The 22987-nt window shown below is 41.0% G+C and overlaps 1 protein-coding gene across 2 annotated transcripts in view; it reads left to right on the forward strand.

Annotated features, from left to right (window-relative positions):
- Positions 1 to 277: 277 nt before the first annotated feature.
- The window catches only part of LOC126184549 (disks large-associated protein 1-like), an 82183-nt gene continuing 59473 nt past the window's right edge, over positions 278 to 22987 (forward strand). For both annotated transcript variants that reach the window (XM_049926975.1, XM_049926976.1), the window contains exon 1: positions 278 to 425. The gene's annotated coding sequence lies outside the window, so the exon portion shown is untranslated. The remainder of the gene's footprint in view (positions 426 to 22987) is intronic.

The following is a 22987-nucleotide window of genomic DNA, read 5'->3' on the forward strand; positions in this document are numbered from 1 at the left end:
ATTGCAAACCTAAAGTTGAAGGAAAGCGCTTCTTCTGCTGTAGCTGATCGGGAAATAACATGGAATCGTATCCTGTTATAACTCATTGGAAAATAAAAGGGAGTCATAAAACCTGTACTCATAGTGATACTGTAGTTAACCTCTTCCACGAATCCTCGTACAACCGGACGACATTGAAGCATAGTGATATGCCAAATCTTGAAGTGGTGATCTTTGGTATTAGGACTCACCACCTTTGGATGGAACGAAATTGGTCAAAGATTGTGAATTACAATGTTAGGGCGTGTTGTTATTGAATGTGTGGGTTGAACAGTTCGTGAAATGGGTCACACCCTGCTTTGACGTTAATGTGTCTGGGAGAAGCTGTGCATACATTGTTGCTGTTACTCGGAGTTTGTGTTGCAACTGACAAGGAATTATTCATTGTAAGTAATTTGGTTGTTTCCCAGCACCATGGAAAATGTACTTTGACGATAGATTGTTTCGGGGTTCAAATATAGTAGTGTATTGATACATGTATCTTCCTGTCATGTATAGTTGTCTCATTTGTATTGAATGTATGACGGACGCAAGGCTGGTTCCGGTTTGAACTGTGTGTAGATGACATCACGTCTTCTCTAATCGTAGGATTGTCACCTTTGACCCTAGTGACATTTACGTCTGACACTGTTGAATGAAATTGGAAACTGAAGGTTCGTTGTATGGCTTTAGATTATTAATCTGTTGAGGTTAATGTATATAATTTATACCGTGTCATTTTGTTATATTTCACGTAAATCGTAAAGGGAGAATTCATAATGTTGTGAGGTTCTGGTGTTTACACAGAATTGTTTGTGTTGAATGACACATGCGAAGAGTGTAATTAATATAGAAATGTAATCTCCGTCGGTGTTTTAGTTATTTTCATTTGGTAGCGTACGTTTGAAAGCGAGAGATACACTTGGTGCGGGCTCCTGTGACGCAGGTAGTTTAGGTACTGAGTTGCAGTAACCTGAAGGAAACAACAAACGATGAACTATACTGTTTATCATGTGGTCGCTACTCACAGTACTGCTGTTTCACTGGCGTCAATCGGATATGTAAGCGGCGTTTATCAGTTGTGTATGGAAGTGAGCATAATCTCTATAGCCTACTGATTAAGTGCTCATTCGCCAAATTTTAGAATCGTTAAATAATAGCGCCGTTTGGTATTTCCTGCGACCTGTCTAAGGCATTTGAATGAGTCACAGTATTCTGCAGGAACTGAAGTTTTATGGAATTAATGGTATAGCCAACCAATGGATAATCTCATATCTTACAGATAGAATGCAGAATGCTGTTTGTAGTAGTTCAACCAATGTAATTAGGTGGCATTCTGAATGGGGAGAAATAAAAGTATGGGGCTCCCAAGGGCTACTCATGATTGACTATTGTTGCTCATATATGTAAACAATCTTCTAATAGACAACAAGCACAATTAGTTCTTTTTGTAGATGACATTAGTATAGTAATCAATCCAAGCATACATACAGAAGCACAAGAAATAGTAAACAATGTTCTCAAAAGTATCATTGAGTGGTTTTCTGTGAATGGTCTCACCCTCAGCTTTAAAAAGATGGAACATATTCAGTTCTTCACATCTACAAGTACTACACCAGTGATAAGCGTAACATGCGCTGAGGAAATAATAAACATGGTGGAAGCTACAGAATTCTTAGGTGTCCATTTGATGACAATTTAAACTGGAAAAAGCACATTTTGGAACTCCTAAAACTACTTCATTCAGCCACATATTCATGTAGAATCATTGCAAATCTTGGGAGAGACAAATCAGTAAATTCACATATTTTCATCCAATGATGTCATATGGAATAATATTCGCGGGTATCTCATCTTTAAGAAAGAAAGTGTTCATTGTGCAAAAATATGCTGTAAGAATATGTTGTTCTTGCCCATGATCATATTTTAGACACCTGTTTGAGTTGGGCATTCTAACTACTGCTTCACAGTATATTTATTCCCTCATGAAGTTTGTTGTAAATAATCCACTATAGTTCTAAAGGAACAATGATGTGCGTAACTATAATACCAGAAGGAAAAGTGACATTCATTACTCCATATTGATTGTCTTTGACACAAAAAGGGGTGCACAATGCTGCAACAAAAATTTTTGATCATTTACCCAGTGATATCAAAGTAAAGTCTGAAAACAAATTGAAAAAGTTTTTCCGGGACAAGTCCTTGTAAGATTTTAAATGAAATATAATCTCTGGAACATGAAACTGTGTTTCTTCGTGCTGTGCTGGATTCCATGGCAGGGCCCTTATTTTGTATGTGTTGTTACAGTTATTATAGCGTAGCAATAATTGTAACAGGTCTGTGAGCTGGATTTGTTGGTGATTGTACACATAGGGTGACGTAGACTGTTTAAGCATGATGGTAGCCCAAATCCCCATTGAGTCAACCAAGTTTAAATTTTCTTTGATTTTTCCAAAATTATTAAGACAGAAGATGGAATAGTTCCACTAAAAAGGAAAGTAGATTTCCATCATACTTGCAGTTGAGTGTCACTTTTTCTAAAGACCTTGTCGTTACATTACATTACATTAATGCTTGGGCTGTTGATCACAAATAAGATATTTCGTAATGATGTGGAATGTGTCAGCTTAAGATAAGTTTCTTTTAGCCAATAATTTTTTTGCTCCTTCATATCTAAAATTTCATTTATTGAGTAGGAGGGGTTGTCATTCAGATCTGCCTTTTTTCTAGTATTGTTGCTATGCACTTCACTATTATTTTTGTGCTGGGATGATTTATTAACAAATTTCATGAAAGTGTATGTATTGCAAAGAAACTGTGAATAACCAGAGTTCCTTAAATAAATGTGTACTAGGTGACCTTGGGTAGGCTCCAGCTATCATTCTGATTACACGCTTTTGTGCGAAGTATACTTTTTCTCTTGATGATGAATTACCCCAAAATATGATGCCATTTGAAATCTGTGAATGAAAGTAGGCCTATTTACCGATATGTTTATCACCAAAATTTGTAATAACCCAGAAAACATAAGTAGCTGTACTCAAATGTTTCAGCAGTTCATCAACGTGCACAGTCAAAAATTTGGAATATTCTGTCTTAGCAGCAGACTTACATTAAAAGTCTATATTTGTCCATGGTATTATGTCATTTACGGTACAGAACTATGTATACTGTGCTGTCTCAAAATTTAGTGAGGGCCACTTGCAGAGCTGCAATTTTCAGAAAGACATTACTTGCAATTTCCTCAGCTAATTCTTGATTATATTATTCACTTTTCATTCCATGGACCCAAAAAATGAGACGATTCTCGTGGGTGTGGAACATGTTTGTTGGGTATAATCAGCAAAAAGAACTAGCTTTGCATCTTCACGAATATAGTGGCAAGTCATTAATATATATTAAGAACAATAAGGGACTAAAGAATTCTTGATATCTCTCCAGTTAGTGGACTCTATTGATTATTTCTGTAGTGATTGTAACAAAAATGAAAAAGGAAAAAAAAAATATTGCAATGGAGTACTTGGTCTGGTTTCAGTATGCTTAGAAATGTTAATGTCAACACAACACACTTAATCATTTTTATCACATTACAGTCTGGCTGGAATGGAAACTGCAAACAAATTTAACACAGTTGTTACAGATTGCTTTTATTTTGTCTACATTTCGTGCACGCAAGGAATGCCCTTGTCTCTTGTAGTGAGTTGGTGATTCATAGGTGCACTCTCTCCTTCAGGCTCACGAGGGCAAGATCACTTTTTACTCCCTCCTATTGAGTAGTCCCCATTGATGTAAGGTGCACAAGCAGTCATCATAACAGCAACAGGAATTGCCATCTGTTCTGATTTGAAGTCTTTGTGGGTGATGTAACACCCCTTTAATTATTAGTTATACCAGCAATGTATGTGCAACAGTAAGACAGGCCAACCCCTGGTGATGCATTTCACTCTGTCTGTGCCCACAAGTTGATCCGTGATGTCAATGCCCCCTTGTGTTTATTCTAATGCTCCATTACAGAATGCCTTTTTGTATCACCAACTACAGTTGCTGAGTGAATGAAGGAGACAAGTATAACTGCTTATGATTTCTTTGGTCCATATGATAATACTAGTGATAAGGAATTGGAAAATACAAACACAGCTGAGATCTAACATAGTGGATTTTACTGCTAGTAGTCCTATCACTAATAGTACGCTACTGAAAAAATTGTCAGCTACAGTATTGCATCATTGTTAAACCATCTTGTAGTTTGATCTTTTATGACTCTGTAACCCAGGTAATCTTCCTGGCTGGGTTGTTTTCTCAAGTAAATCTGCCCATTCAATGGAAAAACAGTTCCATCTCTTACTAATTTCTTTGGTATAGATATCTCCATTGCTCTCCATACTATTCCTTTGAATTTAAGCCACATATGGTCTATGTTCAGTCAGATGGGAAGGTGTGGAGACTTAAGTAGATACCAAGTGAATTTTTATGTGCTTTTTAAAATAGATATATTGTGTAAATTGGTTCTATTTCGTACTGGGCGCATGGTACAGTAAACGGTTCAGTTTTTTGAAATATGCAAGTGTCAGTTGCAAAACCATTAATTACAGAAAGTAAGGGGTAAAAAATGATGAATAGTGAGGCATAAACAGATGAAAATGGGAAAATGGAGTTAATATAAAAACACAAGAGGCAAAAGTTCCAGGCTGTGCATCCTTCTCTACAATTAATCATAACTAGGAACTTGCGTAAAAATTATTTGGAAAACCAACATTTGTCTATTAATGCTCATATATGTCGCTAGGATAAAATTTTATATGGAACCATCATCCTATTGTCATGAGATAAATGACAGCACTATGGGACCTGGACCTGCGAGTACAATGCCAAGTATAATTAGTCTGCTGGCCAGGAAGAATGTGACAAACAAAGAGAAATTTAAGAAATCTTACTTCAGGAGATCATACAATTGAGAACAGGATATGTCAGTCCTCCAATCTGGCCACACAGACAGAGCTGTAGAGGCAAGATTATACACATGTAGTAGCAGACATTACAAGGCAGATGGCATTTGCTAACGATTGTGCTTACAGAAAGCAATTAAATAACTAAATTACATGTGTGGAAGGCAGATTATGTAGAACAATGAATTATTAAACCTGAATTTAGTGCAAGAATATTAATAGAATAGGTGAAAATTTGGTACAGATAAAAAGTATCTGACTTGTAAAATTTTTAAAACCTGTCAAGCAGTAAAACTTAATGACACTAAAACATTAGTCAGACAAATAAAATGAGTTAAAAGGTAAGGAATTAAAAAAAAGTAGCATCATATTCACAGTAAAAGCTATTGGTGGGTACCATAATATCATAAGACTGGTTTCTGCTAACCAGTTGACCATTCAACGAAATACATTTCCCTGTACCAGAGTGTACCGAGTGTTTCCACACAAGACTAACGAGAGCTTTCCTGTTACGAATAGCAAAACATTCTTCAGAAACATTTTGCAGCAGCAGCTGCAGTAATTACTTAGAAATTGGTTCTCCTGGGTTCCCTATCCCGTTAGAAATTGGACGAATCTTGTAGCCTGGTTTGCATCCTCACTAAAGCTTTAGGGTTCATGACTTTCAACTTTGCGGCGACCTCAGAACCTGTGTTATTAGGGCAGGCCTCAAGACAAGTTTTTAGTTCTTTAGCTATGCCTCAGTGTCTATTTCTTTAGTGTTATTATGTTCAAAGAAAGTGTGTTTTAGCTATATAGTCTTCTTTGTGAAGAATGACTGAAGTATTGCCATTGTCAGCACGAATTATCATTGTATATCAGATCTTAGCTTGCCGTTGGGGATAGTGAGTGCAAGATATTCTTTATTTCTATGACTATTTTGTGTAGCCGTTTGGATGAATTCACTTGCTCTATAGGGTGTTACAGAAAGGTACGGCCAAACTTTCAGGAAACATTCCTCACACATAAAGAAAAGATGTTATGCGGACATGTGTCCGGAAACACTAGATTTCCATGTTAGAGCTCATTTTAGTTTTGTCAGTATGTACTGTACTTCCTCGATTCACCGCCAATTGGCCCAATTGTGCAATCACGTCACCAACACAGATTATCTGTGAACGTTTGGGCAGGCATTGTTGGGATGTCTTGATGGGGCCCCATGTTCTTCCACCTACGCTCAATAGAGCACATTATCATGATTTCATACGGGATACTCCACCTGTGCTGCTAGAACATGTGCCTTTACAAGTAAGACACATGTGGTTCATGCACGATGGAGCTCCTGCGTATTTCAGTCGAAGTGTTCATACGCTTCTCAACAACAGATTCGGTGACCGATGGATTGGTAGAGGCGGACAAATTCCATGGCCTCCACGCTCTCCTGACCTCAACCCTCTTGACTTTCATTTATGGGGGCATTTGGAAGCTCTTGTCTACACAGCCCGGGTACCAAATGTAGTGACTCTTCGTGCTCGTATTTTGGACGGCTGTGATTCTCCAGGGCTGCATCAGCGCATCAGGGATTCAATGCGACAGAGGGTGGATGCATGTATCCTCGCTAATGGAGGACATTTTGAACATTTCCTGTAACAAAGTTTTTGAAGTCACGCTGGTACGTTCTGTTGCTGTGTGTTTCCATTCCATGATTAATGTGATTTGAAGAGAAGTAATAAAATTAGCTCTAACATGGAAAGTAAGCATTTCCGGACACATGTCCACATAACATATTTTCTTTCTTTGTGTGCGAGGAATGTTTCCTGAAAGTTTGGCCGTACCTTTTTGTAACACCCTGTATATGATACTTTTATTTTGTTGGCCTTACTGCATGGGGTGGTATAAAGTGCCATTTTCAAATCACATCTAGACCTGTAGTGGTCTTTTCATTAAGTTTTGGTTGACTGCAATACTTTACACCTTTCATCAGTAGCTGCATTTCTTGTGTACTAAACTCTTATTTTAGTTAGGCAAAGGGAAAATGCACTGCTGTGCTAGCATATCGCATTTTAGTGAAGCTATAGCCAGCTTCTTTTAGGTTATGCAACTTCTTAGTGTGTGTTTGAGTGATAGATTTGCTAACTCCCCATAAGACACAATTAAGGATTTTAAATGACTTATATAAAAGATCACTAGTTAAAATCCTTACAGCAATAAAAAGGCTTTGTAAGATAAGAGATAAAGCTCACCTCTTCCTTAATAAAGTTTCTTGATTTCGTTATAAATAAGGGTTTTACTACATTTCACCATGTCTTTACTCGAGCACTGATCCTTGCATATGTTCAAATGTTCACGAATATATACAGGAAGTAAATGCCCATGGAGGCACTGTTTGCTAAATTGTATATTCATAGAAGTCTTCATTAATTTTAACTTGCAGGCACCTTATCATATGGCCTTGCAAATCTATTTAAAAAATATGGTGTGGACATTGCCTTTTCATCAACAAACGAAATCCAACATCAGTACATCCATAATAAAATACCTACTAAAGACTAATACGCGGAATCTGGGGTTTACACAATAGCATGTGGACTGTGAAGCTTCATATGTGGGCCAGACTGGTAGGAAATTTTGAACCAGATTTGGTGAAAATTTGCTTAACAAGTATGGACGAATCGAACAGAATTTAGTCTCTGCAGGGCACCTGAAATCTAGTGGGCACTGTTCTCCAACATTGAGCAAATCGCATGTACACCATACTGCCAGCAGAGGGAAAGGACTTTAGAAATCTTGCAGAGGGAATAGAAATTCTGAAACACTCTGGTACTGGGAAATGCATTTTGCTCAGTGTTCTATTGGTTAGCAGAAACCAGTCTTATTATGGTACCCACTATTCCAATCCACCAATAGCTTTCATTGTAAATGTGATGCTACATTTTTATTCCTTATCTTTTAACTGGTTTCATTTGTCTGATCAAGGCTTTAGTGTCATTTTAGGTTTTACTGCTTGACAGGTTTTAAAAATTTGACATTTCATTGATACCTTTTTAGCTGTACTAAATTTGTGGTTTCACCCCTGTTTTATTAATACTCTTGCACTAAATTCAGTTTTAATAATTTATAATGTCTGCTACTACGGGCGTGTATAATCTCGTTTCTATGGCCCTGTGGGTGTGGCTGGCTTGGAGGGCTGATGTATCCTGTACTCCACTGCATTATCTACTATGTCAGCTGTACGCAACACTCCATGCTGTGTACGCCGGAACACTGTTGGCTCTGTGTTAAGTAAGATTTCTTAAATTTTTCTTGGTTTGTCGTAGTTTCCCTGTCAAGCAGACAGTGTAATTATACTTGGCATTGTACTCCCGGTTCCACGTACTGTAGTGCTGTTGTTCATCCCACGACAATAGGATGATGGTTCCTCCTAAAATTTTATCTTAGTGCCGTATGTGGGCATTAATGGACAAATGTTGGTTTTCCACATTTATTTTTACGTAAGTACATAGTTAGGGTGAATTGTAGAGTTGAATGCGCAGCCTGTAACTTTGCCTCTTTGTGTTTTTATATCAACCTCATTTCCTCATTTTAATCTGTTTATGCCTCACTGTTGTCATTTTTCACCCCTAGGTCAGTCTGATGATGCCCCAGAAGGGTGAAAAGCATTTCCTGTAAATAAAAAAGATTTTGCATCCAAGACTGTCTTATTTCGAGATACATATTTTGTGTTTATTTTTTTGTGGGTATGGATGTTTATGGTATTAGGTCTTGCTACAATGACCTTGTACTTACTAATCCCTGTACCTGTTACAAAGCTCTGTATTTGCTCAGGTTTATTTGTTGCTAGGAGGTAAAATGTTTTCACAACCATTTACGCTTTGAGTTGGCTCCTGATGTAATTGTTCAAAATAATGTTTGAAGAAAACAGTTGGTATGATTTTACATTACATTTAATGCCTACCACTGACCTTAAACATTTGTTCTGGTCAACATATCAAGGCCCCTCAGGGGGTCCACAACATATTTTGTGGATATGTGCATGGCGAGCATGGGTCCCTGAGCTAGTGAAGCTCTTTTTCCTTTCCGGGCTGCATACCCTCCTTTGCCACATCCCTCCCTGTCCCCCCCCCCCCCCCCCCCCCCCCCGCTCTCCCCTTCCTCCCTTCCTCTTCACCCTGTCTTTGGGAGTATGTTTTGTGCCTACGTCCGGAGACACACTTATGACTATAAGACTACTTTTCTTCTTTGCTCTCTCTGCAAGAAAGTATCTTTGTCCTTCTCTTTTCCTTGCCTCTTCTCTGTACCCTGTTCTCCACTGCAGCATTTGAGACCTCTTCTCTTCTTCTCTTCTTTCCTTGTCTTGATTCCTCTCTTTCTTTGTCTTTCCTCCCTGTGCGTGTCGAAGGCTGACTCACACGTAACCGGTGACAGGGTAATGTGTAATTCCGCGCTCCGGGTAGACAGGCAGGACGTGTATGTACCCACTGGAAAAGGCCAGGCCCAGGGATGGGCGCTTACCCGAGCTGGTACCTTCCAAACATGCGGAATGGTCCCACTGTCCGTTTCTCCGGATATGTGACCTGAGGTGCGGACAATCACCCATGGGAGGAGTACCCCCAGAGAGGCTCCCCACGAGGAAGGAGCATGCCATCGGAGACGTCAGTAATCATAGGGGATACTTTCGGAATGGTTTCCTCTATGTCTACAACTTCTGCCCCCAAGTAAAAGCTCGATGAGAATCAGCCACGGACAATCTTTCCATCAGTGCTGAAGTTGCTAGTTGTTTCTCGGGCTGACGAAGGTAAAGACTTCCCCACAGTCAACCCTTTTATTATTTCGAAAGGTGTCAATGCATTTGCTGGTCCTGTAAAGTCTTTTTTCCAATTATGAAATGGCACCTTGTTGTTAGAAACAGTCAGTGCCCTCCACACACAAAAACTGCTGTGAACTACACTGCTACTCACCTTCCCTGTCCGGTTGGAAGTGCACCGCACTTTAAATTCGTCATGCGGGGTGGTTTATACATGCTCATTCAATGGATTGTCCAACGAGGACATTGAAAACTACCTTTCTGACCAGGGCATAATGCCTGTACGTAGTCCTGCAAAGGGTTGACAAGGACTTGATACCGACGTTTGACAGAGTTCAACTTCCATCAAACATTAAAGTGGGCTATGAGAGAATTTCAATTTGCCCTTACATCCCCAACTCTCCACGTTGCTATCAGTGTCAGTGGTTAATTATGCCAACCAGTCATGTTCCAATATGGCCAAATGCATTACATGTAATAGGGGTGCCCATGAGGATGATCGTCCACCTCCATCCCCTCATTGTATAAACTGTATGGGCGACCACACTGCTTCGTCTAGAGATTGCCCTATTTTTAATGATAATGAATTATTCAGGAAATCTGAGTGAAGGAAAAGGTGTCTACCTTTGCTGCTCCTAAGTTATCCACCAGTAGAAAACCCCGGTGGGTAAATATAGCACTGTCCTTGTGCATCTCCTCTGCCTACTAAGGTGGTAGCCACGCAGACTTAGGATCTCACCTTTAGTGCCACGGTCGTCCGATCAGCCAGCCTAAAGAGTGCCCATTCAATGTCTCCACTATCACCTGCTCACTCTAAGGCTCAACCCTCATCGGCTCCTGCTAAATCATGGGCCCAAAACTGGGATGCCTGGACTTCCAAAAAAGAGCCTACTCGTGAAGACTCTTTTACGTACCCTGACCTCACAACCATTGATTCCTCCCTTATCTCAATGTGCTGCTTCCAAGAAGGCTCATATGAAACAGTTCCTCTCCTTCTCTGCCACGGCATGTTTCCTCTATACCACCACCTAGCGGTAGCCGCCCTCAGCTGTCTTCCATGTTGCCAAGACGCACAGCTGGCAGCTGATCAAACAGCTGATCACTGGCGGCAGGAGCTGCCCCTGAACATCTTATGGATCAGGATCTTCTGCCTTTGGCCGAATGCTGTTCCACGCCATTGGCCGCCAGCTCTCAGTGGTCAGAGTTGACAACAGCTGTGATGAGCTGTTTACCTTTTCTGTCCTCCCTATGCCAATTTTCCGTTGGAATATCTGCAGAATTTGCTCCAATTTGGATGACTTGTTGCTCTATTTATGATCCTACTCCCCGGTTGTCTTCTGTCTTCAGGAAACAAAGCTACATCCACATGATCGCTTTGTCTTCCCTTATTTCCAATCAGTCTGGTATGATCTCCCCTCTGATGATGGCACTCCGGTGACTTGTGATTCTTCTCCATGATACTATCCATTATCACCCAATCACCTTAAACAGTTGCTTCCAAGCTGTTGCTGTACGTCTTCCCCTTTCTGGATACGCTCCATTGTCTACACCAATGACAAGAGGTGATCTCCTTCATCAGCTCCTGCCCCCTGTTTGCTGGTTGGGGACTTCAGTGCCCCCCACCTGCTTTGGGATCTCTGCGTCCTTGTCCATGAAGCTCTTCGACCAAGCGGATCTTGTTTGTCTCAACACTGGGAACCTACCTTTTTGTCTGTCTCCACGTCAACCTTCTCTCATTTGGACCTTTCGGTTGGTACTGTTCAACTAGCTCAGCACTTTTATTGGTTTGTTCTTGCCGATAGACGCTAGAGTGACCATTTTCCATGTGTCCTTAGATTACAGCTACAATTGCCATATATGTGCCCAAGTCGCTGGAAGTTTTCCCAAGCCTATTGGGCATTTTTCTCCTCTCTAGCAACATTCAATGACCGTCAGTTTCTTAGCATCAACGATCAGGTCACTTATGTTACAGAAGTTATTCTTACAGCTGCAGAACGTTCAATACCTCATACCTCCCCTTTGCCCTGGCACCCACCAGTTCCTTGGTGGAACAAAGCATGCCATGATGCAATACGTGAGCGGAGACATGCTCTTTGTGTTTTCCGCCACCATCCTACATTGGCCAAATGTACCCGCTGTAAGCAGTTACGTGCGCGGTGCCATAGCATCATCTGCGATAGCTAGAAGGCAAGCTGGGACTTCCTTACCAGCTCCCTTAATATCTTCACTCCCTCATCTGTAGTTTGGAGTCAGATTTGATGGTTATCCAGCATGTCTAGTTTCTCCCTTCCAGTCTCTGGGCTCACTGTCATGCATGATACCTTAGTGGATCCAGTTGCAATTTCTTACCCATAGGGTTAACACTTTACCCGCCAGCCTCTCTCCCGAAGAAACGAGCAGCAGAAGTGTGGCCTCTTGCTTTCTCCTCTCAAAATCGCGAAAGCTATAATACTGTTTTCTCTATGTGGGAACTCCAAAATGCACACTCTTCCTCTCGCTCTTCCTCCCCAGGACCAGATGGCATCCATGTCCAAATGTTGCTGCATGTATCGTACCATAGTCTGCGTTACCTCCTTCGCCTTTATATTTGAATTAGGACCAACAGTACCTTTCAGAGAAAATGACGGGAAGTTATCATTCCTGTTCCAAAACCTGGAAAGGACAAACATCTCCCTTCTATCGCCCCATATCTCACAAGTAGTGTATGTAAGATTTTGGAGCATATGGTGAATTGCCGCTTAGGCTGTTGGCTGAATTCTCATAACCTTTTAACCCATACCCAATGCGGTTTCTGAAAGCATCGTTCTGCAGTTGGCCATCTTGTTGCTCTCTCCACGTATATCATGAACCATTTTCTCAGGAAATGCCATACGGTAGCAATATTTTTTGAACTTGAGAGAGCATGATACCTGTTGGAGGACAGGCATCCTCTGCACACTGTTCTCTTGGGACTTTCGAGGTTGGCTACCCCTTTTTCTTTGTGAATTTATGACAGAGCACACATTTAAGTTGCTGGTGAACCCTGCTCTCTCCTGTACTTTCTCCCAAGAAAACGGGGTGCCCCATGGCTCCGTGCTGTGTGTTGGACTGTTTGCCATCGCCATAAATCCAATTATGGACTGTCTCCTTCCTGATGTCTCGGGCTCCCTCTTTGTCAACACTTTTGTGATCTTCTACAGCTTTCAACAAACCAGCCTTCTTGAACGACGTCTTCAAGGATGTCTCGATCGCCTTCACTCGTGGAGCATTGAAACCGGCTTCCGCTTTTCTCCCAGTAAGACCGTCTGTGTAAATTTTTTGCATTATACAGAGTTTCCTCTGCCTTCCCTACATCTAGGCCATGTCGACCTTCTGTTCGCAGACATCGCCAAATTCTTGGGACTTAAGTTTGAGAGAAAACTGTGCTAATCTTCCCACATTTCATATCTTTCAGTTTGCTGTCGGTGATCTTTCAACACCCTCTGTGTTCAGAGTGGTACCTCCTGGGGAGCGGATTGAGTGGTGCTTCTCCCCCTTTATTACGTGTTAGTGTGCTTGAAATTGGACTATGGAAGCATTTTTTAGTCCTCTGCAAGGCTGTCTATTCTTTGGTGTCAGACTCAGTACACCGCCATGGACTGCGTTCAGCATATGGAGCTTTTTACACCAACCCCGTAAGAGCCTTTATGCTGAGACTGCTGAACCTCCGCTGTCCAATCGGCGAGCTGTCCTGAGTCGTTACACTAGTCATGTCGTTCATGCCTGCTCATTCAGTCCATGCTCGTTTTTTCGACGCCTCCTGGGATTTAGGGTATGCAGGCCACCCTTCCTCTCTATTACCACCGGGAGTCCGCTTCCATCAACTGCTACATTCTCTTTCCTTCCACTATCCTAAAACTGACAGATGGGGGTATGGGGGTACGGCACCACCTTGGCTTTGTCACCAGACGTGCTGCTTCTTGTCCTTTGTCAGCTTTGCAAGGATAGTACACCTCCCCCCCCCCCCCCCCCCCCATAGTTTATCGTCAAGCAATTGCTTCTCTATGCACACGAATGGAGGATTCCACATTTATTTACACTGACGACTTAAAAACCACATTTGGTGTTGGGACTGCCTATGTTGTTAGCAACACCCCTAATAGATTTTGGCTCCCCGATCAGTATTTGGTTTTTACTGCGGAGCTTCACCCTTTTTTCCAGGCTGTCCAATACATCTGTTGCCATAAGCAGCTACAGTATATTATATGCTTGGATTCCCTCAGCTCTTTCCTCAGTCTCCAAGCTCTTTATCCTGTCCACTTTCTGGTCTACCGGATTCAGGACTGCCTTTACTTCAGGGTTGTGTCTGTTGCATTCCGCTGGACCTCCGAGCACATTGGTATCCACGGAAACGAGGCAGACGATATAGCAGCCAAGGCTGCAGTCTCTCTTCCTTGGCCTGCTGTTCACATGGCTCCCTTAGCTGATCTACAGTGTGTTTTATTGCATCATGTTGCTCTTTTATGGCACATACATTGGTCTACATGTCCCGATAATAAATTACAGGATGTGAAACCTCTTCCCTTTGCTTGGACCTCTTGCTCCTGGCCTCGTTGTTGGAGGAGGTAATTTTAACTAGCCTCCAGATAAGGCACTGTCTTTTTAGCCACAGACATCTTCTAAGTGGCGATCCTCCCTCTGTTTGTCCCCACTACTTGCAACTATGGACGGTGAGACACCTTTTACTTCAGTGCCCCTATTTTAATCTGCTACTTGCCCATTTACAGATGTTGCCTGATGTATCTTCCCTTTTAGCAGATGACACGCACTCAGCCGATCGCGTCCCTGAATTTATCAGTGTCAGTGAGTTGACATTGCTCATTTGAAGCCCTTTTTTGGGAAAACAACCACCCTTCAGTAGTAATTTTGAGATTTCCTTCTGTTTTTAGTTTCCCTCGTTTTTGAGTTTGTCACATGGCTGATTTAACATTTGGTTTTTTGCCCTTCCCTAAGCCACAGAATGGGTGCTTATGACCATCGCAGTTTTGTGCCCTAAAACCATTAAAAAAAAAAAAGGTTGACTGATCCCGTAGCCTTGGGTGTGACATGTGAACTGTACAAATTAACTGTAAAACAATTTTAAAATATTCCAAATTAATGATTACTCTTTCAACATATATCATTTAAAAGGAAATTGATTATATTAAGTCTGAATAAAGAATTTTTTGTAGTTAATGAAAATCTGTTATTAACCAAAAACCATGTGTAATGAGCGTAACAAAATTCAAAAGTGCAACTTAATACTTTGACCTGTCAGGGAAAATTCTATGAATTGGATGATTGTATGTAAACAAATTAATAAGTGCATAATTCTGAAAACTTATTAGCGATGAAAATATCAGAAAGAACATAACATTATTTTCAAAATAATAGTGTATTTTCTGTTGTCATGGGTGTGACGTGTACCAACTTTTCTAAATAGTTCAGAAAAACAAAAATTTAAAATGTATTAAAATCCCATTTTTGGCAGTTAAAAAATCACATTGCTTAATTAAGTGGTGCTGGAGTTAAATTAATAAACTCAGTTATTTAAAAGAAACAAATCATTTTTAACTAAAACACCCTCCTAGTTCTTCAGTGTATTACACAATATGGAGAATTAAGCAGTGTCATGTTCAAACAAAGGATTCAGTAGTTAACAAAATAAAGAAGTATACACAGAAACACTCGTAAATAACTTTCTCATGAAAATAATAAAAACTAGATTTTTCCACTGTATTGCAGGAGGATACAAAATTGTAACAATGTTCTTTTGTAAAGAAAAAATTGAGATGTTATTTTCATTAGCACAAGATTTTCTTTTCTTTCTTGCAGCATTTTAAAAACATGACCTTGATATTATTCTCCACACACTCTGATTGGCAAACAGCAACAAAACTGTCCATTTTCCCTCTTTGAATCTCTGTGATCTTCAGGAAGACTCCTGCTTTAATTTACTTTGTTGGATTTATGGTTGGTACTTTTTCTGGTGTTGCTTGATTATCTTAAACATCACTCTTCTGGATCTGAATAAACATCAGAAAATTTCAGCTGTTTCTTGGATTTAGGTATCTCCTGAAAGATTTCGTATGTTGCCATTTCACTGCCAGATGTTTCTGTAGGTAAAATATTAGGACTGTCATAGTTCCTAAAATAATGGTTAGAATGCACATCAGGAATTGGAATGACCTTGTCTCAAGACTTTCCTTTGTCACATGTAAATCAGAAAATTCCTTTGCATTAGTCACTGTCTCTTTGATTCCTCTCCATATGGTTCTCTTCAGTGTCCCTCCCCCCCCCCCCCCCCCCCCCCCCCAATCCCATCAACAGTCTCTTAGCTGTGTGAGGCAGCAAAGAAGTTCCACTCAGTTGCATTTCCCAAACATGATATAGTATGGCAGAAGTAGGACTGAGTAAATTTATTTTTAAACTGTGCTGTGAAGTGTATTTGTCAGAAAACATGCGAACTTTTTGTAAATTTGGATTTTACTGTTTTAGATGTACTATTATTTTTTCAAGAAAGCACCAAACTGCAAATTTGACTTGAGAAAGGTAATCATTTGCAATTGCATAAGAAGAAACATTTGCACTGTCCCATTCACTGCATGTAAATGTTAAATATTATGGCTCCAATGTGCAACCTAAATTTGATCTTGTGACATTTAAGAAAAGTTCTTGGTGAAGTCAGCTTGCATGGCAACATCATTCTTTGTAAGCTCTTCATACAGAATTAAAAATATTCAGCTTGTTACTCCTTAATCCAGAAATGCCTTTTAAGAGTTAACATTTGGTCCTCTGAGGTGTCCCTGATCCTCGTAGTAAACGAGTAGGTCTTGGTTCATAAAATGTTGACTTGAATTCCTCATAGGCCTCACCAACAGTTGTAATCATATGCTCCTTCCGAACCTGTTCTCATTTTCCACTTAATGAGTCTTTAACAGATTTTACATTATGAATACTGGGAGTAACTTGACTGTCATCATTGTGACAGAAATACTCAGTTACTTTTTTGTTTCAGTTGACAAACTTCTTGAACCTCTTGGGGTATCTTAATTTTTTTTTTTGTCAGAAAGATCCAGTCCCTTAATCAGTTTCCTAACAGCAGCAGTCTATTTCCTTGGACTGTTTGAGAATGACTTCACCTTATTTGCAGTCTTACCTAATATCTGCAAAATTTGTAGGACCATAACTCACTGGTGTTGTTTGTTTCTGCAATATTTTTATGTTCTCTTTCTGTGAATCATCTTTTTCTAGTTTCATCCTTCTATCTTTTTTTTCCTTCATTCTTCTCATTTTGTCCTTTTTTTCTGTACCTTTTTAAGTGTTCATGTTTCACTGAATCTTCCTTCATTTTGTCCCACAGCTTTCTCATTATATCTGTTGAAGTTCATTATCTGGGAATGTAAGACATATTATTTACATTTATTTTTATGTCAGTAGACCTATATTTGGCATAGTCCATATCAGTTCAGGCAGGGTAGGAGAAAACAAATTGAAACCTGGTCATTACTCCAATGATACCCTTGTATTTCTTGTGGAGAAATACAGACCAGTTCTCAGCAAAATCACTGTGAAGCACTAAACATAGTTCTTCAGCCTGTACACACCCTTTCACTTCTGCACTGTATTGTTGTTGCAGTTTCTTAGGGTGCTGGTGTGTTACTGCTTTCACTGACCATTTACCAAGTTCATCAATGAAACAGTCCAAGGCAACAGTTTTCTTAGTTTATCCACCTTGTTCAGATACTATCGTTGTTATTCTGTCTAAACATTTAGAACACAGTCATCACTGGAAACATGTTCACTTTGAAACAGTCTTCAAATGAGAACACTTATTTCCAACCTGAACAAAGTCTGTGTTTTTGTTTGTATTACATACCATTCCTTTATGGATATGCAAATAGGACATTAGCTCTGCTGTGGCCCCAGTCAGAAGAAATTTCAAACAGTCCTTTTCAGGAAACACTGCATCTGTGTCAACTGGCAAATTCCTCACAAAAACACAGAACTCACTCACTGGATGGTCTCAGATTTCTTAGAAGCCTCTTCAGAAAACAAATTAACAATGAACAACTACAATACAGAAACCTGCAATGAACAACCACGACAAAGAAACTGACAAACTACAATAAAGTGAAAAGAAGTAGGTGCAACAAAGACAATAGAAATAAACATTGTAACAAAGAAATTAGTAAGAAAAACTACAGTGAAGACCTACATTACCCTTGAAAGTAAACAAAATGATTTTTTAAGATAAAACCTGCCCAACTTAAAAGTGGAAGCTCTCCTTTTCAGGGAATGTAGAACTGTATGGTACTAACCAACAGAAAAAAATAAATTTTATGGATTGGCATTTTTGAAAACAAAATTTTCCATAAATTATAAAGTTCAGAACACTGTAGTAAAAGAACGTTCTCAGATAAGTACAAATGGAGGATTTCTTTGCATTCATAAAGCAAAATAAAATAAAAATTTAGAACTGTTCCAGGGATACAGCATTTTAAAATTTTTCTAAAATTTGCATGTTCAGAATGGGTTTCACAGTGTCATGTTTGGAGGCCTATATCTCAGGGCAGGAATTTTTATGGAGAAAACAAAAAGATACGTGTTTCTTACTTACTCCTGAATTTTAACATATGCTACATTCAGTAACATCAGAGACTATGAAGGTAACCACTCTGCCTGAAGTGTTGCAGATTATACCCTTTATTTTGCATCTTCAACAGAAGCAGTTTGTTTCAAATTTTATATACTGGTATTTCATTATGCTGGAATATCTTAAAAAAGTGTGCATATTGTCACACCTGTGACAAAAATTACTGTTGCACCTGTGACAACATTTCAATATAAAATAGTCTCAAAGTTTAAATATTTATTATAATATATATGTAATTAATATATTCTTAACCTCACTTTCACAGAATATTAAAAATTATTAAGTACTTTTTGAAACAAGAAGCAAACTTTTTTGTCGCAGGTGTGACATTCATTGGACACCTCCAGAAAGAGAGAGAAATTCAAAAGAAAGCTTATATGAAAAAAAGCACTCAGTGTAGGAAACCTATTGTTACATAATTTGCTCATTGTTTCACCCTCTGTTTCACAGAAAGCAGATCAGTTCAGCCAATATAAGTTTCTTGGTATTCATGGAGTACATTAAACTACAATCTTTGTGGTTACAATTCATAACTAAATATCTTGAATACAATGAAAATGAGTTTGAAATCATTAAATCTTATGTTTTGTTAGTGCATTCATGTGCTCAAATCTTCACTTTCCTCATTTTGTAAAAATCACCATTTCGCTCATTTTGTGCTGAATGAGCCAGTTGCCACAAAATATAATTGTACGTGTTGCTGTCTGTTTGAAATGACTGTGCAGGAACTGATCCTCTGAGTTGGAGGTTGGTAAAACAAACGAATTACTAATTTATTCCAATTGTCAAGTATAACCTCTACCCATACAAAATCATAGGAACTATCTACTTCAATTTCACAAGGTAAATCGCTTCTGACAGGAGTAGACAATCCACCATGAACTGTGTTTAACCTATCGTTTCTGAACATGATTAGGTTGTTTGTAAAAGTTTCGGCTAAATTTATGTTCAGCTTTAGCCAGCTTTCTAGTATATATAATGATCAGTGCTTCTATTAGTGCCTGGAGCTTTGTTTCTTTCCCAACAGAGTTACACCAGTTTCCAATTGAAGTACCAATTGTTGCTAGATCTACCCTTGTGCTGTTTGCTCTGCACCTTCTAGACTGACTCATGTCTACTACTAGGCTCAGTACCAAAGGTCCACAGTCAATCCTGTAGATTTGCTTTCGTGTAGCAGGCAATACCACCTCAGCTAGCCATCTGAAACGAGAGAATTGCTTCCAATCCAAAGTGACACACATCATTAGTTCAGACATGGACCACCACCTACAGCTTGTTGCACACTGTGCTCTTCATGGCATCCAAAAGCACCCTTTCAATGTCTGGAATGACTCCTTCTGGTATGCACACAGTGTACAATGGATTCCTTCTCATTTTTGGCAGCCACATCCCTAAGGGGTCCCATTACATGTCTAATGCTCCCAATTGTTAGTAACCTAGCCCACTGTGACCTGGGAGGCCATTCAATCAGCCCCCCAGAAAGTCTGTCTGCTATACCTTGCAATGACCTCCCACTTAACCATGGGTGCAAGGCCAACCTCAGTGCGGGCAGTACCCAGGGTGGCCACAGTAGTGAACCTATTGGAGGACACATGGGATGTGCCAGATGTCTCTTGGATCTTCATATCGGGTCCCCTATGGTCATGTGCATTGGTAACAGCCTCAAGCTGTGTAATCAAATGGACTACCACGTGGAACTGTGAGCAGAGGGTCACCAGCTTGACTCACGTGTGAACAGAACAACCACAGTCCATATCCATACTACATGTGGCAGAAAAACAGGGTGTATAAAAAAAAACATCGGATTAAAAAAAATCTTAACTATCATGTTATTTGAGGTATGTGTGTGAACAACATACTGCTGGAAAGAGCAGAATCTAGAATTTTACAGGGTTCTCACTAGGTAGCAGCAGTGTGAGCCCACTTCAGTTCTAGTAAAAATGGTGTCTGGAGAACAGAAAGCATTTTGTTTTCTAAGTTTTGTGCAGTGTGGGTCAGTAATAACTGTTTAGCGTGACTTTCATGGTGTGGATCCTCCTACAGCAAAGAGCAGTAGATGATGGCATGAACAATTCTGAGGAACAGATTGTTTGTGTAAAGGAAAATCGCCAGATTGTCCCCGAGTGTCTGACACAGACGTCGAACGCATCCTGCATAGTTCAACAAGGGGTCCCCAGAAATACGTTCACTGTGCAGCTCGACAGCCCAGTGTGCCTCGAATGTCTGTCTAGCATTCGTTATGTCGACATTTACACATGAAACCATACAAAATTCAGCTACTGCAAGCTCTTCGTGAAGGTGACCATCATCATCATCTACCCCACCCTGTGGATCTGGGGGTTAGAATAGGCCCGAGGTATTGCTGCCTGTCATAAGAGGTGACTAAAAGGAGCCTCGCACATTTCGGCTTATATGTGATGGTCCCCTGTAGGTCTTGACCTCGATTTTTAAGATTCACTCAGAGTGAGCCAATTAGGGAAGGGTGCCTTACATGGTGCATAGTGTCCATCATGCACTGAGACCTCTCGCATCCTACGTCGACGTGGATCTGCACTTCTGCTCATTCTTCCTGTTAGTTGTGTAGCCCACTGACCACTTGGGGATCTCTCTGCTGATGGCTAGCCCGTTAACTCCCCATGTATGCCAATGAGTAGATGCCAGTCACCCTGGAGCATTGGGACTCCTGGCAATGGCCATCCTGCCAGGTGGCCTGTGCTGCGGCTGGGTGGTGCCCGTTGGGAGATCCCCTGGTCGGAGTGGGTGGCATCAGGGCAGAGGACACGCCATGAAGTGTAGTATGTCATCTCTTGCTGGTGGTCAAACACCAGCAGTCTCTAAGCGGTCAAGGGCTAACTTCAATGCTAAGAAATAAGACTCCAAATCGTCGTCCACCCGGCTAAGGATGGCAGCGAAGCTTAATCAGCCTGGTACCATGTATGTAAAAGAGTTGATGGGAATCTTTCTTGTTAATGAAACATCAGTTTTTTGTGGAGTATTTGGAGGACAATTTTGGGGAGGTGGAGGGCTTTTCCAAAATGTAAAGGTCGGTCTTGATCAAATCATCATCCTCTGCCCAGACATGGGCACTACTCACCTGTGACAAGCTGGGGGCTGTTTCTGTTTCCTTGATGCCACATAAGAGCTTAAATATGGTCCAGGGTATCATATTTCACAGGGACCTTATTTCCCAGTCTGACAATGAGCTGTGCACCAATTTAGAGCAACAAGGTGTCCATTTTGTCTGGCACGTCCACCGGGGTTTGAGTTACCACCGGTGCCGTCATCTTGGCCTTAGAGGGTGTCACATGACCCGATAAGGTCAAGGTGATAGTTTACCACTGTGACATAAAGCCTTAGATCCCTTCCCGGATGGGTGCTTAAAGTGCTGGAAGTTTGGTCGTATGTCTTCCCACTGTACTTCCAGCATCACCTGTTGGGATTGTGAACGTCTTTCACATCCCAATTCTCTCTCTGCCCCATGAGGGTGCTTGTCCACCTCCATCCCCTCGCTGCATCAACTGTATGGGTGACCACGCTGCTTCCTCTCGAGATTGCCCCGTTTTTAAGGACGAAAAGCTCATCCAGGAAATAAGAGTGAAGGAAAAGGTGTCGACCTTCGCTGCTCGAAAATTATTCGCCAGTCGCCAGCCCACTGTGCCTCAGACAGGAAAATACAGCACTGTCCTTGCTTCTCCTCGGCCAACAAAGGAGGCGGCCACGCAGACTTGCGACCTCACCTTTAGTGCCAGTCGTCAGATCGGCCAGCGCAAAGATCGCCCGTTCAACCTCACCACTTTCGCCTGCCCACTCTATGGCTCACCCTTCATCGGGTTCTGCTAAATCTCGAGCCCAAAAGTCGGACACCAAGCCTTCCAAAAAAGAGCATACTCGTGAAGAGTTTTTACATACCGCAACTTCCCAACCATCGGTTCCTCCTTCATCTAAACATCATACTTCTAAGAAGGCTACAAAGAAACCCAGTTCCTCTCCTTCTCCACCAAGGCATGTCCCATCTACAGCACCACCTGGCGGAAATCGCCCTCGGCCGTCTTCTGTGTCGCCGAGGCGCACTGCTGGTGGCCGGTCAACCGTCCGATCGCTGGTGGCAGGAGCTGCTCCTGACCAACCTATGGATCAGGATCTTCTGCCTTCGGCTGAATGCCATTCCATGCTGTCGGTCGCTAGCTCCGAGCAGTCTTTGAGTTGACAGCAACTTTGGTCACATTCCTCCATTTTCTGTTCACCCCATGTCCATTATCCACTGGAATATCCACGGCATTCGAGCCAATAGGGATGAATTGTCGATCCTCTTACGATCCTACTCGCCAGTCATCTTCTGTCTTCAGGAAACAAAGCTGCATCCCCATGACCGCTTTGTTCTCCCTCATTTTCAGTCCGTCCGATATGACCTGCCCTCTGTTGAAGGCACTCCAGCCCATGGAGGACTCATGATTCTTCTCCATGATACTCTCCATTATCACCCAATTCACTTAAACACTTCCTTCCATGCTGTCGCCGTACGTCTTTCCCTTTCTGGATACACGTTCTCTCTTTGTACTGTATACATTCCATCGTCCACACCAATGG

Source organism: Schistocerca cancellata, chromosome 4, assembly GCF_023864275.1.
Source record: "Schistocerca cancellata isolate TAMUIC-IGC-003103 chromosome 4, iqSchCanc2.1, whole genome shotgun sequence".
In the NCBI taxonomy this organism is placed as follows: domain Eukaryota; kingdom Metazoa; phylum Arthropoda; class Insecta; order Orthoptera; family Acrididae; genus Schistocerca; species Schistocerca cancellata.